Raw genomic sequence first — 24,942 nt, 5'->3', positions numbered from 1 at the left:
CGGCTCCCCCCCTCGCCTTGCCTTCGCCCTGGCCCCTTCCAGCTCCCTCGTCCCCTTCCCTGGTGCTCCCTCCTGCTCCCTCCCTGGCCCCTCCGCGGGTCCCTCGCCCTGTCTCCTCTGCCCCTCCGAGGTCCCCTCCGGCTCCGGCCTCCCGGCCGCCTGCGGCCCCTCCGGCTGCCGCCCGTCGCCCACTGGGTCTCCCTCGGGCTCCCCTTGGTTCCCCCTCCTTCTCGCCCTGTGCCCCTGCCTTTGTCCCTCCTGTCTCTGTCCCGCCTGCTTTTGTTCCTCGCCCGTCTGTTCCGACCTTTCGTGTTCCTGGTTTCCTGTTCCCTCCTTGCACTCCCGCTCCTAGTGTCCCGCTTGTCCCTCCTGTTTCCCCCCTTATGATCTGTCTCTCCGCTTTCCCAGTCCTGTGTCGCCTCCTGTCTTACGTTCTGTCTCTTGCCATGTTTTGTGCTTCGGTCCTGTTCCCTGTCCTGCGTTGATTCTGTTCTTGTTTTTCAGGTCCTGTTTTGCCTCGTCCCGTCCGTCGCCCCCTTCCTTGGCGCGCCTGGAGAAGCGCGCCTTTGGGGGGGGGTTCTGTCATGCCCGGCTCGTCCGCTCCTCCTGTGTGCCACGCCCCCTGATTACCCACGTGTTTTCTCCCGATTGTACCCAGCTGTATCTAGTTCATTTGCTCAGTCCTGTGTATTTCAGTCCGTGTCTTACCTGAGTCCTTCGTCCGTCATTGATGTTACCTAGTGTACGTCTACGAGCGATGTTTCCTGTGTCCGGTCCGTCCAATAAATCCCCGTTTACCCTTCTTTTGCCTGCTCGCCTGTTACCTGCTCGCTCGCCTGCCAGCGCACTCGCCCGTTTCCCAGACGCCTGTGACACCTCTAAAGTGTTAGGGGCTGTTTGCAAACCCTACAGACTATTTACAAGTTATTAAAACTGTTACATGCATGTAAATGCATGTGCAGACTTATCTGGAATTGAAAATCTCACACGAGCCAGCTGACCCAAGTTGGTGACACTGTAAACACTAGCATATAAAGAATTTGCTCAGTGTATACTAATACAAGTGCATCTCAACAATTACATCACAAGCACACATTAATGTAACAGGGGCAAAAGTAAGTGGAGACAGAGTGGTGCTATCAATAACAACATTTGAGCTCACAGAACTGGTATATTACTCTGTTATACCACATCGAATTACAAATCCTTATCAAGCAGTAAATGATAAATGTCCTAACACATTCAAAGCAACATTTCAGATCAGGGAAAGCTATTTCTTCAAGGCCCTAAGCTTACTGTCAAAACAACCTTGCAATAATGCAAAACTGACTCGTTATTATTCTACCAAGAACATACCTGTATTCTGCACTTTGTTGATTGAGAAGGTCAATCGCACGTTTGTGAACTTTTGAATTTTGCACTGTGAATTTTGAATTTTTAAATACAGTAAATGTATCAGAAATACTGTCCATCCCTCCTTTTGCCAGCACATTGTAGTACCTTTTTAGTAACTGAAACTACTAAAAAACATGATATTAACACTTTTAAAAAATCTTCTAAACAACTACTGGAATTTTACTGTCTTCATCTTAGAATCATATGAGAAGGCATACAAAATGAGCAAGAGAGCTGAAGAAACCTCTAACCTGGACTCCCAGGAAGAACAATCTATGGGTAAACCCAGAGTATCCAAAACCCCTGCACGATTCCAGGATGATGAGTATAATGCTGCAGATGGTATGCTGCATGTTACTTATTTTAACGTCAAATTTACTGCCAATACAATGCCCCCAAATCATTATGTCATATTGAAATCACAGATGAAGGTGAGAACATTGAGCCAGTGCAGAAAAAAAGAAAACTGCAGCCATCTCTGACAAAGGCTCCAGCCTTTACATATCACATGTCAAATAATTCAGAAGGTATGAAATCATATTTTATTTACATGAATTATGCATTATAAAACAAAAATATTTGTAAAAACACAGTGTTGTTTCATAAAGTCAAGCATGAACACTGCACAAATTATAGGCTAATGTAATTTATATATATTCTTACTAGCTTATTTTTATTTCTATACTCTGTACAATATATTCTTACATTATTGAGTTTGTATAATATTAGATCATACTTATGTAAACTATAAGAACAGTTCCATACATAAAATCTTCAAATGATAAGTTTTTTCCTCAACTTTGATAGTAAGTCTAATTTAAGGTTTTTAGATTTTATTTGCTCATGATATCTCAGTACCATCTCTCTAGATTCAAAATGGTATGGGGGATATTTTATTTACCTCTTCCAGATTCTGACAAGCCTACAAGAGGCCCATCCCCAGGCCATACACCAACACTGTTTCCTGTCCTTCAACCCAGAGACTCAGCACCAACATTTTCATCAGGACAAAAGGCTTTAGCTCAAAGTAATTGCAGATGTACCAGTTGTCATGATTATAGCTACTGTGTTTCACAAGATATAAAATATCTTCTGTTTCTTAGTCTCATCCAAAGACTGGTATTTGACTATTTTTTAAATGATGTATATCATATTCTATAGGATCAGCCATTCCTCCTGGCCCAACACATCAATGCAGAAGTAAAGATTCCTCTGTTGAAAGTAAGTTGACATTAGGTAAACTAGTTAACACTGGTTGTTTTCTTACTTTCTAACTCACCACAATTTTGGAGTGCAGACAGTACAGTCAGTATTGTTATTACACTTTTAAACTTAACTAAGTCTTAGTGTTAAATTGACACCAGTTACATGACTGTGACTTCATCCCTCCCCTGATTACAAGCCTGTATGGGTGGTGCACAGTAACAAAAATGGGTGGCCCATATCTGCCCCATCTTAAAGTGTACTCAAGGACTCATATGAGGACCATAAGAACCACCCCAGATTTACCCACCATTATGAGAAAGACTGACCAAAGTATTTTAATGGGAGGGAAGAGGTTGTTGATGTAAGATCATTGTGAATACCAGTGCTGGGCTTGTGGTTAAGAAGACATGAACAATTGCATTTAGCTGTATAACAGTAAATTGCCACTGTTTCACAATTTCCCCCAAGACTGGTATCAGAAAAATAGAAAAGGCCTGAAGGTCCATGCTGGCCAGAGTTGTTTAAAAGGAAATAAAGAAGTTAATCTCTGAATTCTGTGTCAGGTTTCAGATTAAGTGTCCTGATGAAACTGGATGAAATCATTGAAAATCAAAGACAGCACACATCTCTTCTTCAAAGGCTGCTCATATCACAGCCAGGAACACGGGATGAGCTGGAAGATGTTCTGCCCTCTGCAGCTGAAACAGTAGAGGAACTTAGTAGTCTCTGCTCTAAAGCTACCTCAGATAAGGAGTTTAGAAGAAAAATAGTGAGTTTGATAGTTATAGTGTTCAGTATGGTCCATCCTTCACTAATACCAAGTATTTGTAAGTAAAAGCATACAATGTTAGACAGATATGAGCTAGAACATAATACACCAAACAACAAGGTGACTGATGAATATTCAACAAGCAAAATAGACTCAAAGTAAATTGAAACTATATTTGTGCCCTTGAGAGGGAAAGTGGGCTATCCCACGTCAGTCAAAAATGAGTTTATTGTCCAATATTAATTACTGAGGGTCTATCTGTTATTATCTAAGTCATACCTCTGGTACCTATGATATATATCAATTTTAGGGTATAGGCACACTGATTTTTTTGAAAAAATTTCAACTTTGGAGCTAATTTTCTCAAAACTTTGTTTTTGTGGGATAGCCCACTTTATCTCTCAAGGGCACATTTATAAATGCATTAACATGCAATGAACAAAAGAGAGTTCACAAGTAAACATAACTAACGATAGACAGAACCAAACTGTTACAAAATGTTTTCTGATTTGTTTGCAGATCATATACCTCAGTTCTCTTGGGGGCACTGGATTAAAAGCCCACATAAGAAATATGATGAAGAAGGTGGCCAGCAATAAAGTGTGGTCCAAGTATTCATTTAAAGGACAATGAGGAAAACTACCACTACAGGATCTGGAAATAATCAGCCTCTTCATCACTAAGATATATATTGACACCATTTTAAAAATGTAAACATCTGTAAATTGGACTCAATACAATTTAAAATTGTTTTTAAAACATCTCTTTAGGCTGGCATACCTACTATAGTAATACAGTAATACTTATAGTATTACTGCCATATTCTAATTTGTCTTGTCATTTGATTTTACTGCTTTCAATACTTTTATTGTCATTAATTTTGTTGTTTTGTTCTTTGTGATGCGACCTTGAGTGTTAAAAAAATGTAAATATGTCAAACTTGTATACTTTATTTAAACATGTAAAACCATTATTATAATAAGAGAGGCAATTTAGTGTTTCATATATTTAAAAGTTTGTGTTCTACTTCAGGAGCCCACCAGAGGCACAATCCAAAAGTCACAGCCACTGCAATTGAAGATGGGATTGCTGATTTGTTACGGCGCACCCCACACAGAAAAGGTGGAGATAAGCACAAGGTAAACATTTAAATGACGTTTCATATTCAGTGCCTTTATCATTGCATGTCAACCTATTACTATTACTTTTTCAGTGAATTTTTTATTTGCATACAAATTGTATAATTGTACAAATTTGTAGACTTGTAAAGACAGTTGCCACATAATTATTTAGTTTTAATTATCAGTAATTAAGTAATCAATGGACTGGGATGAAACATTTCATAAATGTTTTTGTTACAGGGCACAGGTTCTGAAGCAAGGAAGAAATACTCAGCCATTGATACTGATGACTCTGAATGAAATTGTAATTGAAATTAAAATGTAATGTCTTAATATTTACGTTGTATTTTTATTAATGCCTATTGTTAAATTACTAATGTTCTTACAATAAAAATATATATATTTCAACAGATTTTAAACATTTTTTTCAAAGAATGTCAAAGCTGAAGGATATGCTGTGGCTGTCCTCTGGACATCCTAGTGGAACATTAATAAATAGAGTAAATACTTCAGACAAAATTATATCTATTTAAATGCTATTCCAGCAAGCTGTCATAATGAATTGTTTTTGAAGGATTTCGTTATTTTTCATGAAAGAATGAATGAAAGTTACATTTATATAGAAATTTTTAAGATACACAAAGTGCTTTATAGATGCAAGAGGGAGCCACTTCAGCCACCTCCACTCTGTAGCCCCCAACTGGATGATGTGACATCAGCCATTCTGCCCCATTACGCTCATCACACAGTAGCTAAGGTGGTGAAGGGGCAGGAGAGAATTTACCAGTTAGATACAGGGGATGATTAAGAGGCCAGATCTGATACCAGATCTGATTAGGTCAGATTTGATAAGGCAGCAGTGGGCAATTTTAGCCAGCCCTACTCTTTGGAAATGCCCAGGGATCTTTTATGACCTGGGAGAGTCAGGACCTCGGTTTTGTGTCTATCTGAAGGATGGCAACACTTTACGGTATAGTGTCCCCATCACTGCACTGAGACATTGGGATCCACAAAGACCACAGTATGGGGTAAAATGTTGGCCACAGCAGTACGTCATTAACATGGTCATCCTAAGAATGTACCCAATAAAGGACATCGAGCTGGCCCTGTAAAGGACATCCTCAGGGTGTCCCTTGTTTATGTCCCTAGAATTACTGGTAAAAGGTCAAATATTAATTATTTAGAAAAAGGGATTTACGTGGGCTTAATGCCCATGATATGTTCACAGAATGTCCTGAAAATGTCCTTAAAAGGTCCATAACTGGTCCTCTAGACGTCCTTAGGACGTCCCAAAAAGTCGTCCTAAGGACGTAAAAAAACTTTCTATCAAGATGTCCTAAGGACGTCCTTTGAGGACGAGATCCGGACAAAAAGAGGACGTCCTAAGGACGACCTAAGGACATCTTGCTGTTTGCTGCGCGGTGACCCCTTAAAATTATTATACCTTAAAACAGAGCAGACAGTAGTTCGTAGTGGTTAAATACAATGAGTGCTCGCTTATTTTAAAACGACGGGCTGTATGTTTATTGGTTTCGCTTGCGCTTGCTTAAATTTGCTCTTCTGCTACTTCTTTCGGGCATGTTTGTTTAAAATAACCCTGCTTTTATTTTAAAATAACACTAAAGTTTTCCTTCTTTAAAACATTTTGGTGCTTTCTTCTTTAAAACATTTGCGTGCTTTCTTTCAAAATACGCCGCGGTGCTTACTAGCAACACGCGGCTACGGGCCAGACGGACGCCCCCGCTGAACGTGTATATGCTAGCTTGCCAACATCCTGCTCTATGTTTTATTATACCTTAAAAACATTACATAAAAAAGCACATTAATAAATACATGTAATGTATTTTTATTCTATTAAAGTTTAATCTCCCAAACCCGCCTATCGGCAACACGTGGCATAAGCATGTATTGATACCATATATGGACATAACGGCAATCTCCCAAAACCATATGGCCCCCTATCGGCAGCACGTGGCATAACCATGTAATGATACCATATATAGGCATAAACCCTCGACCAATCAGAATCAAGGATACACCACTTCCTCTTATGACGTCAGAAGCAGAGAATTAAGCTCCGCCCAATGTACCAGGGTAACATATATACTGCCCCTTGCTGGTGGCATATCTGCAGCGCTGTCTATCTGAGTATTTAATAAAAAAAACGAGGCCCATACTGGGTGCTGTCTTCTTGAGGCATTGAAGCCCATCACCCTCCGAGACGTGAACATGAAGAGTCCCGCCGTCAACAAAACATCAGCGTGACTCATTCTGCCTTCTTGTGAGAGGCCGCATAGGACCTGTCTGCGTGCTGAATGCGCTGTTTTCTCCCATGCAGGTGGAACGTCTGTGCTGTCGTGCAGCTGACTTGGAAATGCCCTGTTGCTCGTTTTAGTGGCCAGGAGTGAAAAACTGAAGAGTGAGAAGTAAGCTCAGGGCACAACTACACTGGGAATGCTGGGAGGACATCGGTTAGGTCACAAAAGTCAGAAGCTAGCCAAAAGGGTCACAATGGGAAGTGGAGGGAAAGACAAAAAAAAAAAAAAAAGAATCCCAAGCAGACGCCCCTGGAGTTCCCTGACCGGGAATCGAACCACGGCTGTGGCGGTGAGAGCGCCAAAGCCTGACCACTAGACCACCAGGGACCCCCCACAATAGTGCTTTGCGCTCTGTCGTTCAGAAAAACTCACAAGTGCCCCTTCAGGTCAGACCTGGCTAGGCATTTTGTCTTCACAGCACATTTCGCCAAAGTGCTCTGTAGCACTCTTATTCCTCACACACCGACCCAATGTGTGACGTTCCACAAAGTGTCAGTTTTCACTGTCTGAATAGTTCTACATTTGGCTCAGAATCCAAACAGCATGTGAGAAATAAAATTATGCAAAAGAAAAGATGCAACCAAGCGCCTTGATTTTGATGTTCAATGATCACGACGTAGATGCTTCTTAGCGGTTGTCCGAAGCAGAGACCTTGCAGAATTTGAGTGTGAAATCATTGATCCTTCTGAAATGCAACGATACCTTACTATCCAATTATGATAGTGAGAAGAGTCTTGTTAACTGATGGGCTATGAAAACAGCGGTTGCTTTGTGTTCCTCAATCTTGTGTAGTACGAGGAAGTGATTTTATAGCGGGGTCAAGTCAGTTTCCACGTGCTTGATTAAAGTCATCTGAAGAAAGAACTGATGCTAGCAAGTGGACATGACGGCATTACAAAGGAGGCCAGCTACTGGTTTTTCATCAGCCACTGACAATTATCAGACTAAATAAAATTTCCTGTGGTTGAGGAAGGTGCTGCATGTCAGTTGTTTCCATAGAGTAGTGGTTATCACTTTCGCCTCACATGCGACAGGTCCTCGGTTCGAAACCGAGTGGAAACACGCCCGCCCGACGCTTTTGGCCCAAGCTTCAAAACCAAGACACCGGTGAAACCAAGTTGCCATTATTCCGTAGTTTCACACACCGAGCTAATGCGTGACATCCCACAAAGTCTGAGTTTTCGCTGTCTGAATAACTCTACATTTGGCTCATAATTCAACCAGCATGTGAGAAATAAAATTATGCAAAAGAAAAGACGCAACCAAGCGCCTTGATTTTGATATTCATTCTTCTGGACGTAGATGCTTCTTAGCGGTTTTCCGGTCTTGTGAATTCTTGGGCTACGAAAAGAGCAGTTGCTTTGTGTTTCTAAATCTTCTGTGGCAGTTATTTGATAGTGGTGAAGTCAGTTTCCAGGTGCTTGATTAAAGTCGTCTGAAGAAAGAACCAATGCTAGAAATTGGATATAACGGCATTGCAAAAGAGGCCAGCTGCTGGTATTTCTCATTTGATTCAGTGAGAGGATGAGCCACTGACAATTGGCAGATTACATAAAATTTCATTAGGTTAAGGAAAGAAATGTGCGTCTGTAGTTTCCATAGAGTAGTGGTTATCATATTCGCCTAACACGCGAAAGGTCCTTGGTTCGAAACCGAGTGGAAACATGGTAGCTTTATGATTTTGGCTCAAGTTTCAAAACCTACACACCACTGAAACCAAGAAACCAAGTTATTGTCAGACACTGAGCCAATGCGTGACGTTCCACAAAATGTGAGTTTTCACTGTCTAAATAGTTCTACATTTGGCTCAGAATCCAAACAGCATGTGAGAAATAAAATTATGCAAAAGAAAAGATGCAACCAAGCGCCTTGATTTTGATGTTCAATGATCACGACGTAGATGCTTCTTAGCGGTTGTCCGAAGCAGAGACCTTGCAGAATTTGAGTGTGAAATCATTGATCCTTCTGAAATGCAACGATACCTTACCAATCCAATTATGATAGTGAGAAGAGTCTTGTTAACTGATGGGCTATGAAAACAGCCGGTGCTTTGTGTTTCTGAATCTTGTGTATTACGAGGAAGTGATTTTATAGCGGGATCAAGTCAGTTTCCATGTGCTTGATTAAAGTCGTCTGAAGAAAGAACTGATACTAGCAAGTGGACATGACGGCATTACAAAGGAGGCCAGCTGCTGGTTTTTCATCAGCCACAGACAATTGTCAGATTGAATAAAATTTCCTTTGGTTGAGGAAGATGCTGAATGTCAGTTGTTTCCATAGTGTAGTGGTTATCAAGTTCGCCTAACACGCGAATGGTCCTCGGTTCAAAACCGAGTGGAAACATGGTAGCTTTAAGCCTTTGGCCCAAGTTTCAAAACCTACACACCACTGAAACCAATAAACCAAGTTAGTGTCAGACACCGAGCCAATGCGTGACGTTCCACAAAGTGTGAGTTTTCACTGTCTGAATAGTTCTACATTTGGCTCAGAATCCAAACAGCATGTGAGAAATAAAATTATGCAAAAGAAAAGATGCAACCAAGCGCCTTGATTTTGATGTTCAATGATCACGACATAGATGCTTCTTAGCGGTTGTCCGAAGCAGAGACCTTGCAGAATTTGAATGTGAAATCATTGATCCTTCTGAAATGCAACGATACCTTACCAATTCAATTATGATAGTGAGAAGAGTCTTGTTAACTGATGGGCTATGAAAACAGCCGGTGCTTTGTGTTTCTGAATCTTGTGTATTACGAGGAAGTGATTTTATAGCGGGGTCAAGTCAGTTTCCATGTGCTTGATTAAAGTCGTCTGAAGAAAGAACTGATGCTAGCAAGTGGACATAACGGCATTACAAAGGAGGCCAGCTGCTGGTTTTTCATCAGCCACTGACAATTGTCAGATTGAATAAAATTTCCTTTGGTTGAGGAAGGTGCTGAATGTCAGTTGTTTCCATAGTGTAGTGGTTAACACGTTCCCCTCACACGCGAAAGGTCCTCGAGTGGAAACATGGCAGCTTTAAGCTTTTGGCCCAAGTTTCAAAACCTACACACCACTGAAACCAAGAAACCAAGTTAGTGTCAGACACCGAGCCAATGCGTGACGTTCCACAAAGTGTGAGTTTTCGCTGTCTAACTTGTTCTACATTTGGCTCATAATTCAACCAGCATGTGAGAAGTAAAATTATGCCAAAGAAAAGATGCAACCAAGCGGCTTGATTTTCATGTTCAACGATTACGACGTAGATGCCTCTTAGCGGTTGTCCGGAGCAGAGACCTTGCAAGGAGACAGCGAGAGCAAGAGCACAGCGCCTTGATTTTGATGTTCAATGATCACGACGTAGATGTCTCTTAGCGGTTGTCCGGAGCAGAGACTTTGCAAGGAGACAGCAAGAGCAAGAGCACCGCTGTGCTTTATGGGGTTCAGAGTCAGAAGGCATTTCTCAGAGAAGAACCAGATCAGAAAGTTGCCGGTCCTGAGGTCTCGCGTCTGTGTCTTGGCCCGGCTAGCTCAGTCGGTAGAGCATGAGACTCTTAATCTCAGAGTCGTGAGTTGGAGCCCCACGCTGGGTGCTGTCTTCTTGAGGCATAGAAGCCCATCACCCTCCGAGACGTGAACATGAAGAGTCCCGCCGTCAACAAAACATCAGCGTGACTCGTTCTGCCTTCTTGTGAGAGGCCGCATAGGACCTGTCTGCGTGCTGAATGCGCTGTGTTCTCCCATGCAGGTGGAACGTCTGTGCTGTCGTGCAGCTGACTTGAAAATGCCCTGTTGCTCGTTTTAGTGGCCAGGAGTGAAAAACTGAAGAGTGAGAAGTAAGCTGAGGGCACAACTACACTGGGAATGCTGGGAGGACATCGGTTAGGTCACAAAAGTCAGAAGCTAGCCAAAAGGGTCACAATGGGAAGTGGAGGGAAAGACAAAAAAAAAAAAAAAAAAGAATCCCAAGCAGATGCCCCTGGAGTTCCCTGACCGGGAATTGAACCTGGGCTGTGGCGGTGAGAGCGCCAAATCCTGACCACTAGACCACCAGGGACCCCCCCCACAATAGTGCTTTGCGCTCTGTCATACAGAAATACTCACAAGTACCCCTTCAGGTCAGACCTGGCTAGGCATTTTGTCTTCACGGCCCATTTCGCCAAAGTGCTCTGTAGCACTCTTATTCCTCACACACCGACCCAATGTGTGACGTTCCACAAAGTGTCTGTTTTCACTGTCTGAATAGTTCTACATTTGGCTCAGAATCCAAACAGCATGTGAGAAATAAAATTATGCAAAAGAAAAGACGCAACCAAGCGCCTTGATTTTGATATTCAATCTTCTCGACGTAGATGCTTCTTAGCGGTTTTCCGGTCTTGTGAATTCTTGGGCTACGAAAAGAGCAGTTGCTCTTTGTGTTTCTAAATCTTCTGTGGACGTTATTTGATAGTGGTGAAGTCAGTATCCAGGTGCTTGATTAAAGTCGTCTGAAGAAAGAACCAATGCTAGCCATTGGATATAACGACATTGCAAAAGAGGCCAGCTGCTGGTATTTCTCATTTGATTCAGTGAGAGGATGAGCCACTGACAATTGGCAGACTACATAAAATTTCCTTAGGTTAAGGAAAGAAATGTACGTCTGTTGTTTCCATAGTGTAGTGGTTATCACGTTCGCCTAACACGCGAAAGGTCCTCGGTTCGAAACCGAGTGGAAACATGGCAGCTTTAAGCTTTTGGCCCAAGTTTCAAAACCTACACACCACTGAAACCAAGAAACCAAGTTAGTGTCAGACACCGAGCCAATGCGTGACGTTCCACAAAGTGTGAGTTTTCGCTGTCTAACTCGTTCTACATTTGGCTCATAATTCAAGCAGCATGTGAGAAGTAAAATTATGCCAAAGAAAAGATGCAACCAAGCGGCTTGATTTTCATGTTCAACGATTACGACGTAGATGCCTCTTAGCGGTTGTCCGGAGCAGAGACCTTGCAAGGAGACAGCGAGAGCAAGAGCACAGCGCCTTGATTTTGATGTTCAATGATCACGACGTAGATGCCTCTTAGCGGTTGTCCGGAGCAGAGACTTTGCAAGGAGACAGCAAGAGCAAGAGCACCGCTGTGCTTTATGGGGTTCAGAGTCAGAAGGCATTTCTCAGAGAAGAACCAGATCAGAAAGTTGCCGGTCCTGAGGTCTCGCGTCTGTGTCTTGGCCTGGCTAGCTCAGTCGGGAGAGCATGAGACTCTTAATCTCAGAGTCGTGGGTTGGAGCCCCACGCTGGGTGCTGTCTTCTTGAGGCATAGAAGCCCATCACCCTCCGAGACGTGAACATGAAGAGTCCCTCCGTCAACAAAACATCAGCGTGACTCGTTCTGCCTTCTTGTGAGAGGCCGCGTAGGACCTGTCTGCGTGCTGAATGCGCTGTGTTCTCCCATGCAGGTGGAACGTCTGTGCTGTCGTGCAGCTGACTTGAAAATGCCCTGTTGCTCGTTTTAGTGGCCAGGAGTGAAAAACTGAAGAGTGAGAAGTAAGCTGAGGGCACAACTACACTGGGAATGCTGGGAGGACATCGGTTAGGTCACAAAAGTCAGAAGCTAGCCAAAAGGGTCACAATGGGAAGTGGAGGGAAAGACAAAAAAAAAAAAAAAAGAATCCCAAGCAGATGCCCCTGGAGTTCCCTGACCGGGAATTGAACCTGGGCTGTGGCGGTGAGAGCGCCAAATCCTGACCACTAGACCACCAGGGACCCCCCCCACAATAGTGCTTTGCGCTCTGTCATACAGAAATACTCACAAGTACCCCTTCAGGTCAGACCTGGCTAGGCATTTTGTCTTTACGGCCCATTTCGCCAAAGTGCTCTGTAGCACTCTTATTCCTCACACACCGACCCAATGTGTGACGTTCCACAAAGTGTCTGTTTTCACTGTCTGAATAGTTCTACATTTGGCTCAGAATCCAAACAGCATGTGAGAAATAAAATTATGCAAAAGAAAAGACGCAACCAAGCGCCTTGATTTTGATATTCAATCTTCTCGACGTAGATGCTTCTTAGCGGTTTTCCGGTCTTGTGAATTCTTGGGCTACGAAAAGAGCAGTTGCTCTTTGTGTTTCTAAATCTTCTGTGGAAGTTATTTGATAGTGGTGAAGTCAGTATCCAGGTGCTTGATTAAAGTCGTCTGAAGAAAGAACCAATGCTAGCCATTGGATATAACGACATTGCAAAAGAGGCCAGCTGCTGGTATTTCTCATTTGATTCAGTGAGAGGATGAGCCACTGACAATTGGCAGACTACATAAAATTTCCTTAGGTTAAGGAAAGAAACGTACGTCTGTTGTTTCCATAGTGTAGTGGTTATCACGTTCGCCTAACACGCGAAAGGTCCTCGGTTCGAAACCGAGTGGAAACATGGCAGCTTTAAGCTTTTGGCCCAAGTTTCAAAACCTACACACCACTGAAACCAAGAAACCAAGTTAGTGTCAGACACCGAGCCAATGCGTGACGTTCCACAAAGTGTGAGTTTTCGCTGTCTAACTCGTTCTACATTTGGCTCATAATTCAAGCAGCATGTGAGAAGTAAAATTATGCCAAAGAAAAGATGCAACCAAGCGGCTTGATTTTCATGTTCAACGATTACGACGTAGATGCCTCTTAGCGGTTGTCCGGAGCAGAGACTTTGCAAGGAGACAGCAAGAGCAAGAGCACCGCTGTGCTTTATGGGGTTCAGAGTCAGAAGGCATTTCTCAGAGAAGAACCAGATCAGAAAGTTGCCGGTCCTGAGGTCTCGCGTCTGTGTCTTGGCCCGGCTAGCTCAGTCGGTAGAGCATGAGACTCTTAATCTCAGAGTCGTGGGTTGGAGCCCCACGCTGGGTGCTGTCTTCTTGAGGCATAGAAGCCCATCACCCTCCGAGACGTGAACATGAAGAGTCCCGCCGTCAACAAAACATCAGCGTGACTCGTTCTGCCTTCTTGTGAGAGGCCGCATAGGACCTGTCTGCGTGCTGAATGCGCTGTGTTCTCCCATGCAGGTGGAACGTCTGTGCTGTCGTGCAGCTGACTTGAAAATGCCCTGTTGCTCGTTTTAGTGGCCAGGAGTGAAAAACTGAAGAGTGAGAAGTAAGCTGAGGGCACAACTACACTGGGAATGCTGGGAGGACATCGGTTAGGTCACAAAAGTCAGAAGCTAGCCAAAAGGGTCACAATGGGAAGTGGAGGGAAAGACAAAAAAAAAAAAAAAAGAATCCCAAGCAGATGCCCCTGGAGTTCCCTGACCGGGAATTGAACCTGGGCTGTGGCGGTGAGAGCGCCAAATCCTGACCACTAGACCACCAGGGACCCCCCCCACAATAGTGCTTTGCGCTCTGTCATACAGAAATACTCACAAGTACCCCTTCAGGTCAGACCTGGCTAGGCATTTTGTCTTTACGGCCCATTTCGCCAAAGTGCTCTGTAGCACTCTTATTCCTCACACACCGACCCAATGTGTGACGTTCCACAAAGTGTCTGTTTTCACTGTCTGAATAGTTCTACATTTGGCTCAGAATCCAAACAGCATGTGAGAAATAAAATTATGCAAAAGAAAAGACGCAACCAAGCGCCTTGATTTTGATATTCAATCTTCTCGACGTAGATGCTTCTTAGCGGTTTTCCGGTCTTGTGAATTCTTGGGCTACGAAAAGAGCAGTTGCTCTTTGTGTTTCTAAATCTTCTGTGGAAGTTATTTGATAGTGGTGAAGTCAGTATCCAGGTGCTTGATTAAAGTCGTCTGAAGAAAGAACCAATGCTAGCCATTGGATATAACGACATTGCAAAAGAGGCCAGCTGCTGGTATTTCTCATTTGATTCAGTGAGAGGATGAGCCACTGACAATTGGCAGACTACATAAAATTTCCTTAGGTTAAGGAAAGAAACGTACGTCTGTTGTTTCCATAGTGTAGTGGTTATCACGTTCGCCTAACACGCGAAAGGTCCTCGGTTCGAAACCGAGTGGAAACATGGCAGCTTTAAGCTTTTGGCCCAAGTTTCAAAACCTACACACCACTGAAACCAAGAAACCAAGTTAGTGTCAGACACCGAGCCAATGCGTGACGTTCCACAAAGTGTGAGTTTTCGCTGTCTAACTCGTTCTACATTTGGCTCATAATTCAAGCAGCATGTGAGAAGTAAAATTATGCCAAAGAAAAGATGCAACCAAGCGGCTTGATTTTCATGTTCAACGATTACGACGTAGATGCCTCTTAGCGGTTGTCCGGAGCAGAGACTTTGCAAGGAGACAGCAAGAGCAAGAGCACCGCTGTGCTTTATGGGGTTCAGAGTCAGAAGGCATTTCTCAGAGAAGAACCAGATCAGAAAGTTGCCGGTCCTGAGGTCTCGCGTCTGTGTCTTGGCCCGGCTAGCTCAGTCGGTAGAGCATGAGACTCTTAATCTCAGAGTCGTGGGTTGGAGCCCCACGCTGGGTGCTGTCTTCTTGAGGCATAGAAGCCCATCACCCTCCGAGACGTGAACATGAAGAGTCCCGCCGTCAACAAAACATCAGCGTGACTCGTTCTGCCTTCTTGTGAGAGGCCGCATAGGACCTGTCTGCGTGCTGAATGCGCTGTGTTCTCCCATGCAGGTGGAACGTCTGTGCTGTCGTGCAGCTGACTTGAAAATGCCCTGTTGCTCGTTTTAGTGGCCAGGAGTGAAAAACTGAAGAGTGAGAAGTAAGCTGAGGGCACAACTACACTGGGAATGCTGGGAGGACATCGGTTAGGTCACAAAAGTCAGAAGCTAGCCAAAAGGGTCACAATGGGAAGTGGAGGGAAAGACAAAAAAAAAAAAAAAAAGAATCCCAAGCAGATGCCCCTGGAGTTCCCTGACCGGGAATTGAACCTGGGCTGTGGCGGTGAGAGCGCCAAATCCTGACCACTAGACCACCAGGGACCCCCCCCACAATAGTGCTTTGCGCTCTGTCATACAGAAATACTCACAAGTACCCCTTCAGGTCAGACCTGGCTAGGCATTTTGTCTTCACGGCCCATTTCGCCAAAGTGCTCTGTAGCACTCTTATTTCTCACACACCGACCCAATGTGTGACGTTCCACAAAGTGTCTGTTTTCACTGTCTGAATAGTTCTACATTTGGCTCAGAATCCAAACAGCATGTGAGAAATAAAATTATGCAAAAGAAAAGACGCAACCAAGCGCCTTGATTTTGATATTCAATCTTCTCGACGTAGATGCTTCTTAGCGGTTTTCCGGTCTTGTGAATTCTTGGGCTACGAAAAGAGCAGTTGCTCTTTGTGTTTCTAAATCTTCTGTGGAAGTTATTTGATAGTGGTGAAGTCAGTATCCAGGTGCTTGATTAAAGTCGTCTGAAGAAAGAACCAATGCTAGCCATTGGATATAACGACATTGCAAAAGAGGCCAGCTGCTGGTATTTCTCATTTGATTCAGTGAGAGGATGAGCCACTGACAATTGGCAGACTACATAAAATTTCCTTAGGTTAAGGAAAGAAATGTACGTCTGTTGTTTCCATAGTGTAGTGGTTATCACGTTCGCCTAACACGCGAAAGGTCCTCGGTTCGAAACCGAGTGGAAACATGGCAGCTTTAAGCTTTTGGCCCAAGTTTCAAAACCTACACACCACTGAAACCAAGAAACCAAGTTAGTGTCAGACACCGAGCCAATGCGTGACGTTCCACAAAGTGTGAGTTTTCGCTGTCTAACTCGTTCTACATTTGGCTCATAATTCAAGCAGCATGTGAGAAGTAAAATTATGCCAAAGAAAAGATGCAACCAAGCGGCTTGATTTTCATGTTCAACGATTACGACGTAGATGCCTCTTAGCGGTTGTCCGGAGCAGAGACCTTGCAAGGAGACAGCGAGAGCAAGAGCACAGCGCCTTGATTTTGATGTTCAATGATCACGACGTAGATGCCTCTTAGCGGTTGTCCGGAGCAGAGACTTTGCAAGGAGACAGCAAGAGCAAGAGCACCGCTGTGCTTTATGGGGTTCAGAGTCAGAAGGCATTTCTCAGAGAAGAACCAGATCAGAAAGTTGCCGGTCCTGAGGTCTCGCGTCTGTGTCTTGGCCCGGCTAGCTCAGTCGGTAGAGCATGAGACTCTTAATCTCAGAGTCGTGGGTTGGAGCCCCACGCTGGGTGCTGTCTTCTTGAGGCATAGAAGCCCATCACCCTCCGAGACGTGAACATGAAGAGTCCCGCCGTCAACAAAACATCAGCGTGACTCGTTCTGCCTTCTTGTGAGAGGCCGCATAGGACCTGTCTGCGTGCTGAATGCGCTGTGTTCTCCCATGCAGGTGGAACGTCTGTGCTGTCGTGCAGCTGACTTGAAAATGCCCTGTTGCTCGTTTTAGTGGCCAGGAGTGAAAAACTGAAGAGTGAGAAGTAAGCTGAGGGCACAACTACACTGGGAATGCTGGGAGGACATCGGTTAGGTCACAAAAGTCAGAAGCTAGCCAAAAGGGTCACAATGGGAAGTGGAGGGAAAGACAAAAAAAAAAAGAATCCCAAGCAGACGCCCCTGGAGTTCCCTGACCGGGAATTGAACCCCGGGCTGTGGCGATGAGAGTGCCAAATCCTGACCACTAGACCACCAGGGAACCCCCCACAACAGTGCTTTGCGCTCTGTCATACAGAAATACTCACAAGTACCCCTTCAGGTCAGACCTGGCTAGGCATTTTGTCTTCACGGCACATTTCGCCAAAGTGCTCTGTAGCACTCTTATTCCTCACACACCGACCCAATGTGTGACGTTCCACAAAGTGTCTGTTTTCACTGTCTGAATAGTTCTACATTTGGCTCAGAATCCAAACAGCATGTGAGAAATAAAATTATGCAAAAGAAAAGACGCAACCAAGCGCCTTGATTTTGATATTCAATCTTCTCGACGTAGATGCTTCTTAGCGGTTTTCCAGTCTTGTGAATTCTTGGGCTACGAAAAGAGCAGTTGCTCTTTGTGTTTCTAAATCTTCTGTGGAAGTTATTTGATAGTGGTGAAGTCAGTATCCAGGTGCTTGATTAAAGTCGTCTGAAGAAAGAACCAATGCTAGCCATTGGATATAACGACATTGCAAAAGAGGCCAGCTGCTGGTATTTCTCATTTGATTCAGTGAGAGGATGAGCCACTGACAATTGGCAGACTACATAAAATTTCCTTAGGTTAAGGAAAGAAATGTACGTCTGTTGTTTCCATAGTGTAGTGGTTATCACGTTCGCCTAACACGCGAAAGGTCCTCGGTTCGAAACCGAGTGGAAACATGGCAGCTCTAAGCTTTTGGCCCAAGTTTCAAAACCTACACACCACTGAAACCAAGAAACCAAGTTAGTGTCAGACACCGAGCCAATGCGTGACGTTCCACAAAGTGTGAGTTTTCGCTGTCTAACTCGTTCTACATTTGGCTCATAATTCAAGCAGCATGTGAGAAGTAAAATTATGCCAAAGAAAAGATGCAACCAAGCGGCTTGATTTTCATGTTCAACGATTACGACGTAGATGCCTCTTAGCGGTTGTCCGGAGCAGAGACTTTGCAAGGAGACAGCAAGAGCAAGAGCACCGCTGTGCTTTATGGGGTTCAGAGTCAGAAGGCATTTCTCAGAGAAGAACCAGATCAGAAAGTTGCCGGTCCTGAGGTCTCGCGTCTGTGTCTTGGCCCGGCTAGCTCAGTCGGTAGAGCATGAGACTCTTTATCTCAGAGTCGTGGGTTGGAGCCCCACGCTGGGTGCTGTCTTCTTGAGGCATAGAAGCCCATCACCCTCCGAGACGTGAACATGAAGAGTCCCGCCGTCAACAAAACATCAGCGTGACTCGTTCTGCCTTCTTGTGAGAGGCCGCATAGGACCTGTCTGCGTGCTGAATGCGCTGTGTTCTCCCATGCAGGTGGAACGTCTGTGCTGTCGTGCAGCTGACTTGAAAATGCCCTGTTGCTCGTTTTAGTGGCCAGGAGTGAAAAACTGAAGAGTGAGAAGTAAGCTGAGGGCACAACTACACTGGGAATGCTGGGAGGACATCGGTTAGGTCACAAAAGTCAGAAGCTAGCCAAAAGGGTCACAATGGGAAGTGGAGGGAAAGACAAAAAAAAAAAAAAAAAGAATCCCAAGCAGATGCCCCTGGAGTTCCCTGACCGGGAATTGAACCTGGGCTGTGGCGGTGAGAGCGCCAAATCCTGACCACTAGACCACCAGGGACCCCCCCCCACAATAGTGCTTTGCGCTCTGTCATACAGAAATACTCACAAGTACCCCTTCAGGTCAGACCTGGCTAGGCATTTTGTCTTCACGGCCCATTTCGCCAAAGTGCTCTGTAGCACTCTTATTTCTCACACACCGACCCAATGTGTGACGTTCCACAAAGTGTCTGTTTTCACTGTCTGAATAGTTCTACATTTGGCTCAGAATCCAAACAGCATGTGAGAAATAAAATTATGCAAAAGAAAAGACGCAACCAAGCGCCTTGATTTTGATATTCAATCTTCTCGACGTAGATGCTTCTTAGCGGTTTTCCGGTCTTGTGAATTCTTGGGCTACGAAAAGAGCAGTTGCTCTTTGTGTTTCTAAATCTTCTGTGGAAGTTATTTGATAGTGGTGAAGTCAGTATCCAGGTGCTTGATTAAAGTCGTCTGAAGAAAGAACCAATGCTAGCCATTGGATATAACGACATTGCAAAAGAGGCCAGCTGCTGGTATTTCTCATTTGATTCAGTGAGAGGATGAGCCACTGACAATTGGCAGACTACATAAAATTTCCTTAGGTTAAGGAAAGAAATGTACGTCTGTTGTTTCCATAGTGTAGTGGTTATCACGTTCGCCTAACACGCGAAAGGTCCTCGGTTCGAAACCGAGTGGAAACATGGCAGCTTTAAGCTTTTGGCCCAAGTTTCAAAACCTACACACCACTGAAACCAAGAAACCAAGTTAGTGTCAGACACCGAGCCAATGCGTGACGTTCCACAAAGTGTGAGTTTTCGCTGTCTAACTCGTTCTACATTTGGCTCATAATTCAAGCAGCATGTGAGAAGTAAAATTATGCCAAAGAAAAGATGCAACCAAGCGGCTTGATTTTCATGTTCAACGATTACGACGTAGATGCCTCTTAGCGGTTGTCCGGAGCAGAGACCTTGCAAGGAGACAGCGAGAGCAAGAGCACAGCGCCTTGATTTTGATGTTCAATGATCACGACGTAGATGCCTCTTAGCGGTTGTCCGGAGCAGAGACTTTGCAAGGAGACAGCAAGAGCAAGAGCACCGCTGTGCTTTATGGGGTTCAGAGTCAGAAGGCATTTCTCAGAGAAGAACCAGATCAGAAAGTTGCCGGTCCTGAGGTCTCGCGTCTGTGTCTTGGCCCGGCTAGCTCAGTCGGTAGAGCATGAGACTCTTAATCTCAGAGTCGTGGGTTGGAGCCCCACGCTGGGTGCTGTCTTCTTGAGGCATAGAAGCCCATCACCCTCCGAGATGTGAACATGAAGAGTCCCGCCGTCAACAAAACATCAGCGTGACTCGTTCTGCCTTCTTGTGAGAGGCCGCATAGGACCTGTCTGCGTGCTGAATGCGCTGTGTTCTCCCATGCAGGTGGAACGTCTGTGCTGTCGTGCAGCTGACTTGAAAATGCCCTGTTGCTCGTTTTAGTGGCCAGGAGTGAAAAACTGAAGAGTGAGAAGTAAGCTGAGGGCACAACTACACTGGGAATGCTGGGAGGACATCGGTTAGGTCACAAAAGTCAGAAGCTAGCCAAAAGGGTCACAATGGGAAGTGGAGGGAAAGACAAAAAAAAAAAAAAAAAGAATCCCAAGCAGATGCCCCTGGAGTTCCCTGACTGGGAATTGAACCTGGGCTGTGGCGGTGAGAGCGCCAAATCCTGACCACTAGACCACCAGGGACCCCCCCCACAATAGTGCTTTGCGCTCTGTCATACAGAAATACTCACAAGTACCCCTTCAGGTCAGACCTGGCTAGGCATTTTGTCTTCACGGCCCATTTCGCCAAAGTGCTCTGTAGCACTCTTATTTCTCACACACCGACCCAATGTGTGACGTTCCACAAAGTGTCTGTTTTCACTGTCTGAATAGTTCTACATTTGGCTCAGAATCCAAACAGCATGTGAGAAATAAAATTATGCAAAAGAAAAGACGCAACCAAGCGCCTTGATTTTGATATTCAATCTTCTCGACGTAGATGCTTCTTAGCGGTTTTCCGGTCTTGTGAATTCTTGGGCTACGAAAAGAGCAGTTGCTCTTTGTGTTTCTAAATCTTCTGTGGAAGTTATTTGATAGTGGTGAAGTCAGTTTCCAGGTGCTTGATTAAAGTCGTCTGAAGAAAGAACCAATGCTAGCCATTGGATATAACGACATTGCAAAAGAGGCCAGCTGCTGGTATTTCTCATTTGATTCAGTGAGAGGATGAGCCACTGACAATTGGCAGACTACATAAAATTTCCTTAGCTTAAGGAAAGAAATGTACGTCTGTTGTTTCCATAGTGTAGTGGTTATCACGTTCGCCTAACACGCGAAAGGTCCTCGGTTCGAAACCGAGTGGAAACATGGCAGCTTTAAGCTTTTGGCCCAAGTTTCAAAACCTACACACCACTGAAACCAAGAAACCAAGTTAGTGTCAGACACCGAGCCAATGCGTGACGTTCCACAAAGTGTGAGTTTTCGCTGTCTAACTCGTTCTACATTTGGCTCATCATTCAAGCAGCATGTGAGAAGTAAAATTATGCCAAAGAAAAGATGCAACCAAGCGGCTTGATTTTCATGTTCAACGATTACGACGTAGATGCCTCTTAGCGGTTGTCCGGAGCAGAGACTTTGCAAGGAGACAGCAAGAGCAAGAGCACCGCTGTGCTTTATGGGGTTCAGAGTCAGAAGGCATTTCTCAGAGAAGAACCAGATCAGAAAGTTGCCGGTCCTGAGGTCTCGCGTCTGTGTCTTGGCCCGGCTAGCTCAGTCGGTAGAGCATGAGACTCTTAATCTCAGAGTCGTGGGTTGGAGCCCCACGCTGGGTGCTGTCTTCTTGAGGCATAGAAGCCCATCACCCTCCGAGACGTGAACATGAAGAGTCCCGCCGTCAACAAAACATCAGCGTGACTCGTTCTGCCTTCTTGTGAGAGGCCGCATAGGACCTGTCTGCGTGCTGAATGCGCTGTGTTCTCCCATGCAGGTGGAACGTCTGTGCTGTCGTGCAGCTGACTTGAAAATGCCCTGTTGCTCGTTTTAGTGGCCAGGAGTGAAAAACTGAAGAGTGAGAAGTAAGCTGAGGGCACAACTACCCTGGGAATGCTGGGAGGACATCGGTTAGGTCACAAAAGTCAGAAGCTAGCCAAAAGGGTCACAATGGGAAGTGGAGGGAAAGACAAAAAAAAAAAAGAATCCCAAGCAGACGCCCCTGGAGTTCCCTGACCGGGAATTGAACCCCGGGCTGTGGCGATGAGAGTGCCAAATCCTGACCACTAGACCACCAGGGAACCCCCCACAACAGTGCTTTGCGCTCTGTCATACAGAAATACTCACAAGTACCCCTTCAGGTCAGACCTGGCTAGGCATTTTGTCTTCACGGCACATTTCGCCAAAGTGCTCTGTAGCACTCTTATTCCTCACACACCGACCCAATGTGTGACGTTCCACAAAGTGTCTGTTTTCACTGTCTGAATAGTTCTACATTTGGCTCAGAATCCAAACAGCATGTGAGAAATAAAATTATGCAAAAGAAAAGACGCAACCAAGCGCCTTGATTTTGATATTCAATCTTCTCGACGTAGATGCTTCTTAGCGGTTTTCCGGTCTTGTGAATTCTTGGGCTACGAAAAGAGCAGTTGCTCTTTGTGTTTCTAAATCTTCTGTGGAAGTTATTTGATAGTGGTGAAGTCAGTATCCAGGTGCTTGATTAAAGTCGTCTGAAGAAAGAACCAATGCTAGCCATTGGATATAACGACATTGCAAAAGAGGCCAGCTGCTGGTATTTCTCATTTGATTCAGTGAGAGGATGAGCCACTGACAATTGGCAGACTACATAAAATTTCCTTAGGTTAAGGAAAGAAATGTACGTCTGTTGTTTCCATAGTGTAGTGGTTATCACGTTCGCCTAACACGCGAAAGGTCCTCGGTTCGAAACCGAGTGGAAACATGGCAGCTCTAAGCTTTTGGCCCAAGTTTCAAAACCTACACACCACTGAAACCAAGAAACCAAGTTAGTGTCAGACACCGAGCCAATGCGTGACGTTCCACAAAGTGTGAGTTTTCGCTGTCTAACTCGTTCTACATTTGGCTCATAATTCAAGCAGCATGTGAGAAGTAAAATTATGCCAAAGAAAAGATGCAACCAAGCGGCTTGATTTTCATGTTCAACGATTACGACGTAGATGCCTCTTAGCGGTTGTCCGGAGCAGAGACCTTGCAAGGAGACAGCGAGAGCAAGAGCACAGCGCCTTGATTTTGATGTTCAATGATCACGACGTAGATGCCTCTTAGTGGTTGTCCGGAGCAGAGACTTTGCAAGGAGACAGAAAGAGCAAGAGCAACGCTGTGCTTTATGGGGTTCAGAGTCAGAAGGCATTTCTCAGAGAAGAACCAGATCAGAAATTTGCCGGTCCTGAGGTCTCGCGTCTGTGTCTTGGCCCGGCTAGCTCAGTCGGTAGAGCATGAGACTCTTAATCTCAGAGTCGTGGGTTGGAGCCCCACGCTGGGTGCTGTCCTCTTGAGGCATAGAAGCCCATCACCCTCCGAGACGTGAACATGAAGAGTCCCGCCGTCAACAAGAAATCAGCGTGACTCGTTCTGCCTTCTTGTGAGAGGCCGCATAGGACCTGTCTGCGTGCTGAATGCGCTGTGTTCTCCCATGCAGGTGGAACGTCTGTGCTGTCATGCAGCTGACTTGAAAATGCCCTGTTGCTCGTTTTAGTGGACAGGAGTGAAAAACTGAAGAGTGAGAAGTAAGCTGAGGGCACAACTACACTGGGAATGCTGGGAGGACATCGGTTAGGTCACAAAAGTCAGAAGCTAGCCAAAAGGGTCACAATGGGAAGTGGAGGGAAAGACAAAAAAAAAAAAAAGAATCCCAAGCAGACGCCCCTGGAGTTCCCTGACCGGGAATTGAACCCGGGCCGTGGCGGTGAGAGCGCCAAATCCTGACCACTAGACCCCCCACAATAGTGCTTTGCGCTCTGTCATACAGAAATACTCACAAGTACCCCTTCAGGTCAGACCTGGCTAGGCATTTTGTCTTCACGGCACATTTCGCCAAAGTGCTCTGTAGCACTCTTATTCCTCACACACCGACCCAATGTGTGACGTTCCACAAAGTGTCTGTTTTCACTGTCTGAATAGTTCTACATTTGGCTCAGAATCCAAACAGCATGTGAGAAATAAAATTATGCAAAAGAAAAGACGCAACCAAGCGCCTTGATTTTGATATTCAATCTTCTCGACGTAGATGCTTCTTAGCGGTTTTCCGGTCTTGTGAATTCTTGGGCTACGAAAAGAGCAGTTGCTCTTTGTGTTTCTAAATCTTCTGTGGAAGTTATTTGATAGTGGTGAAGTCAGTTTCCAGGTGCTTGATTAAAGTCATCTGAAGAAAGAACCAATGCTAGCCATTGGATATAACGGCATTGCAAAAGAGGCCAGCTGCTGGTATTTCTCATTTGATTCAGTGAGAGGATGAGCCACTGACAATTGGCAGACTACATAAAATTTCCTTAGGTTAAGGAAAGAAATGTACGTCTGTTGTTTCCATAGTGTAGTGGTTATCACGTTCGCCTAACACGCGAAAGGTCCTCGGTTCGAAACCGAGTGGAAACATGGCAGCTTTAAGCTTTTGGCCCAAGTTTCAAAACCTACACACCACTGAAACCAAGAAACCAAGTTAGTGTCAGACACCGAGCCAATGCGTGACGTTCCACAAAGTGTGAGTTTTCGCTGTCTAACTCGTTCTACATTTGGCTCATAATTCAAGCAGCATGTGAGAAGTAAAATTATGCCAAAGAAAAGATGCAACCAAGCGGCTTGATTTTCATGTTCAACGATTACGACGTAGATGCCTCTTAGCGGTTGTCCGGAGCAGATACCTTGCAAGGAGACAGCGAGAGCAAGAGCACAGCGCCTTGATTTTGATGTTCAATGATCACGGCGTAGATGCCTCTTAGCAGTTGTCCGGAGCAGAGACTTTGCAAGGAGA

At 44.9% G+C, this 24,942-nt stretch overlaps 12 non-coding genes across 12 annotated transcripts; all 12 read left to right on the top strand.

Annotated features, from left to right (window-relative positions):
- Positions 1–7,798: 7,798 nt before the first annotated feature.
- trnav-cac (transfer RNA valine (anticodon CAC)) lies at positions 7,799–7,871 on the top strand. Its single transcript has one exon. It is a non-coding gene; the product is annotated as a tRNA-Val (tRNA).
- Positions 7,872–8,401: 530 nt separating this feature from the next.
- On the top strand, positions 8,402–8,474 carry trnav-aac (transfer RNA valine (anticodon AAC)). Its single transcript has one exon. It is a non-coding gene; the product is annotated as a tRNA-Val (tRNA).
- A 605-nt stretch (positions 8,475–9,079) lies between these two features.
- On the top strand, positions 9,080–9,152 carry trnav-aac (transfer RNA valine (anticodon AAC)). The gene has a single exon. It is a non-coding gene; the product is annotated as a tRNA-Val (tRNA).
- A 2,280-nt stretch (positions 9,153–11,432) lies between these two features.
- trnav-aac (transfer RNA valine (anticodon AAC)) lies at positions 11,433–11,505 on the top strand. The gene has a single exon. It is a non-coding gene; the product is annotated as a tRNA-Val (tRNA).
- Positions 11,506–13,116: 1,611 nt separating this feature from the next.
- Positions 13,117–13,189, top strand: trnav-aac (transfer RNA valine (anticodon AAC)). Its single transcript has one exon. It is a non-coding gene; the product is annotated as a tRNA-Val (tRNA).
- Positions 13,190–14,702: 1,513 nt separating this feature from the next.
- trnav-aac (transfer RNA valine (anticodon AAC)) lies at positions 14,703–14,775 on the top strand. Its single transcript has one exon. It is a non-coding gene; the product is annotated as a tRNA-Val (tRNA).
- A 1,514-nt stretch (positions 14,776–16,289) lies between these two features.
- trnav-aac (transfer RNA valine (anticodon AAC)) lies at positions 16,290–16,362 on the top strand. Its single transcript has one exon. It is a non-coding gene; the product is annotated as a tRNA-Val (tRNA).
- A 1,606-nt stretch (positions 16,363–17,968) lies between these two features.
- trnav-aac (transfer RNA valine (anticodon AAC)) lies at positions 17,969–18,041 on the top strand. Its single transcript has one exon. It is a non-coding gene; the product is annotated as a tRNA-Val (tRNA).
- Positions 18,042–19,556: 1,515 nt separating this feature from the next.
- trnav-aac (transfer RNA valine (anticodon AAC)) lies at positions 19,557–19,629 on the top strand. The gene has a single exon. It is a non-coding gene; the product is annotated as a tRNA-Val (tRNA).
- A 1,612-nt stretch (positions 19,630–21,241) lies between these two features.
- Positions 21,242–21,314, top strand: trnav-aac (transfer RNA valine (anticodon AAC)). Its single transcript has one exon. It is a non-coding gene; the product is annotated as a tRNA-Val (tRNA).
- Positions 21,315–22,823: 1,509 nt separating this feature from the next.
- On the top strand, positions 22,824–22,896 carry trnav-aac (transfer RNA valine (anticodon AAC)). Its single transcript has one exon. It is a non-coding gene; the product is annotated as a tRNA-Val (tRNA).
- A 1,597-nt stretch (positions 22,897–24,493) lies between these two features.
- Positions 24,494–24,566, top strand: trnav-aac (transfer RNA valine (anticodon AAC)). The gene has a single exon. It is a non-coding gene; the product is annotated as a tRNA-Val (tRNA).
- Positions 24,567–24,942: the final 376 nt, after the last annotated feature.

The sequence above is a fragment of the Brienomyrus brachyistius genome, chromosome 5 (assembly GCF_023856365.1).
Source record: "Brienomyrus brachyistius isolate T26 chromosome 5, BBRACH_0.4, whole genome shotgun sequence".
Taxonomy (NCBI): domain Eukaryota; kingdom Metazoa; phylum Chordata; class Actinopteri; order Osteoglossiformes; family Mormyridae; genus Brienomyrus; species Brienomyrus brachyistius.
Note: the sequence above shows the minus strand (reverse complement) of the source record. Positions and strands in the feature narration are given on the sequence as shown.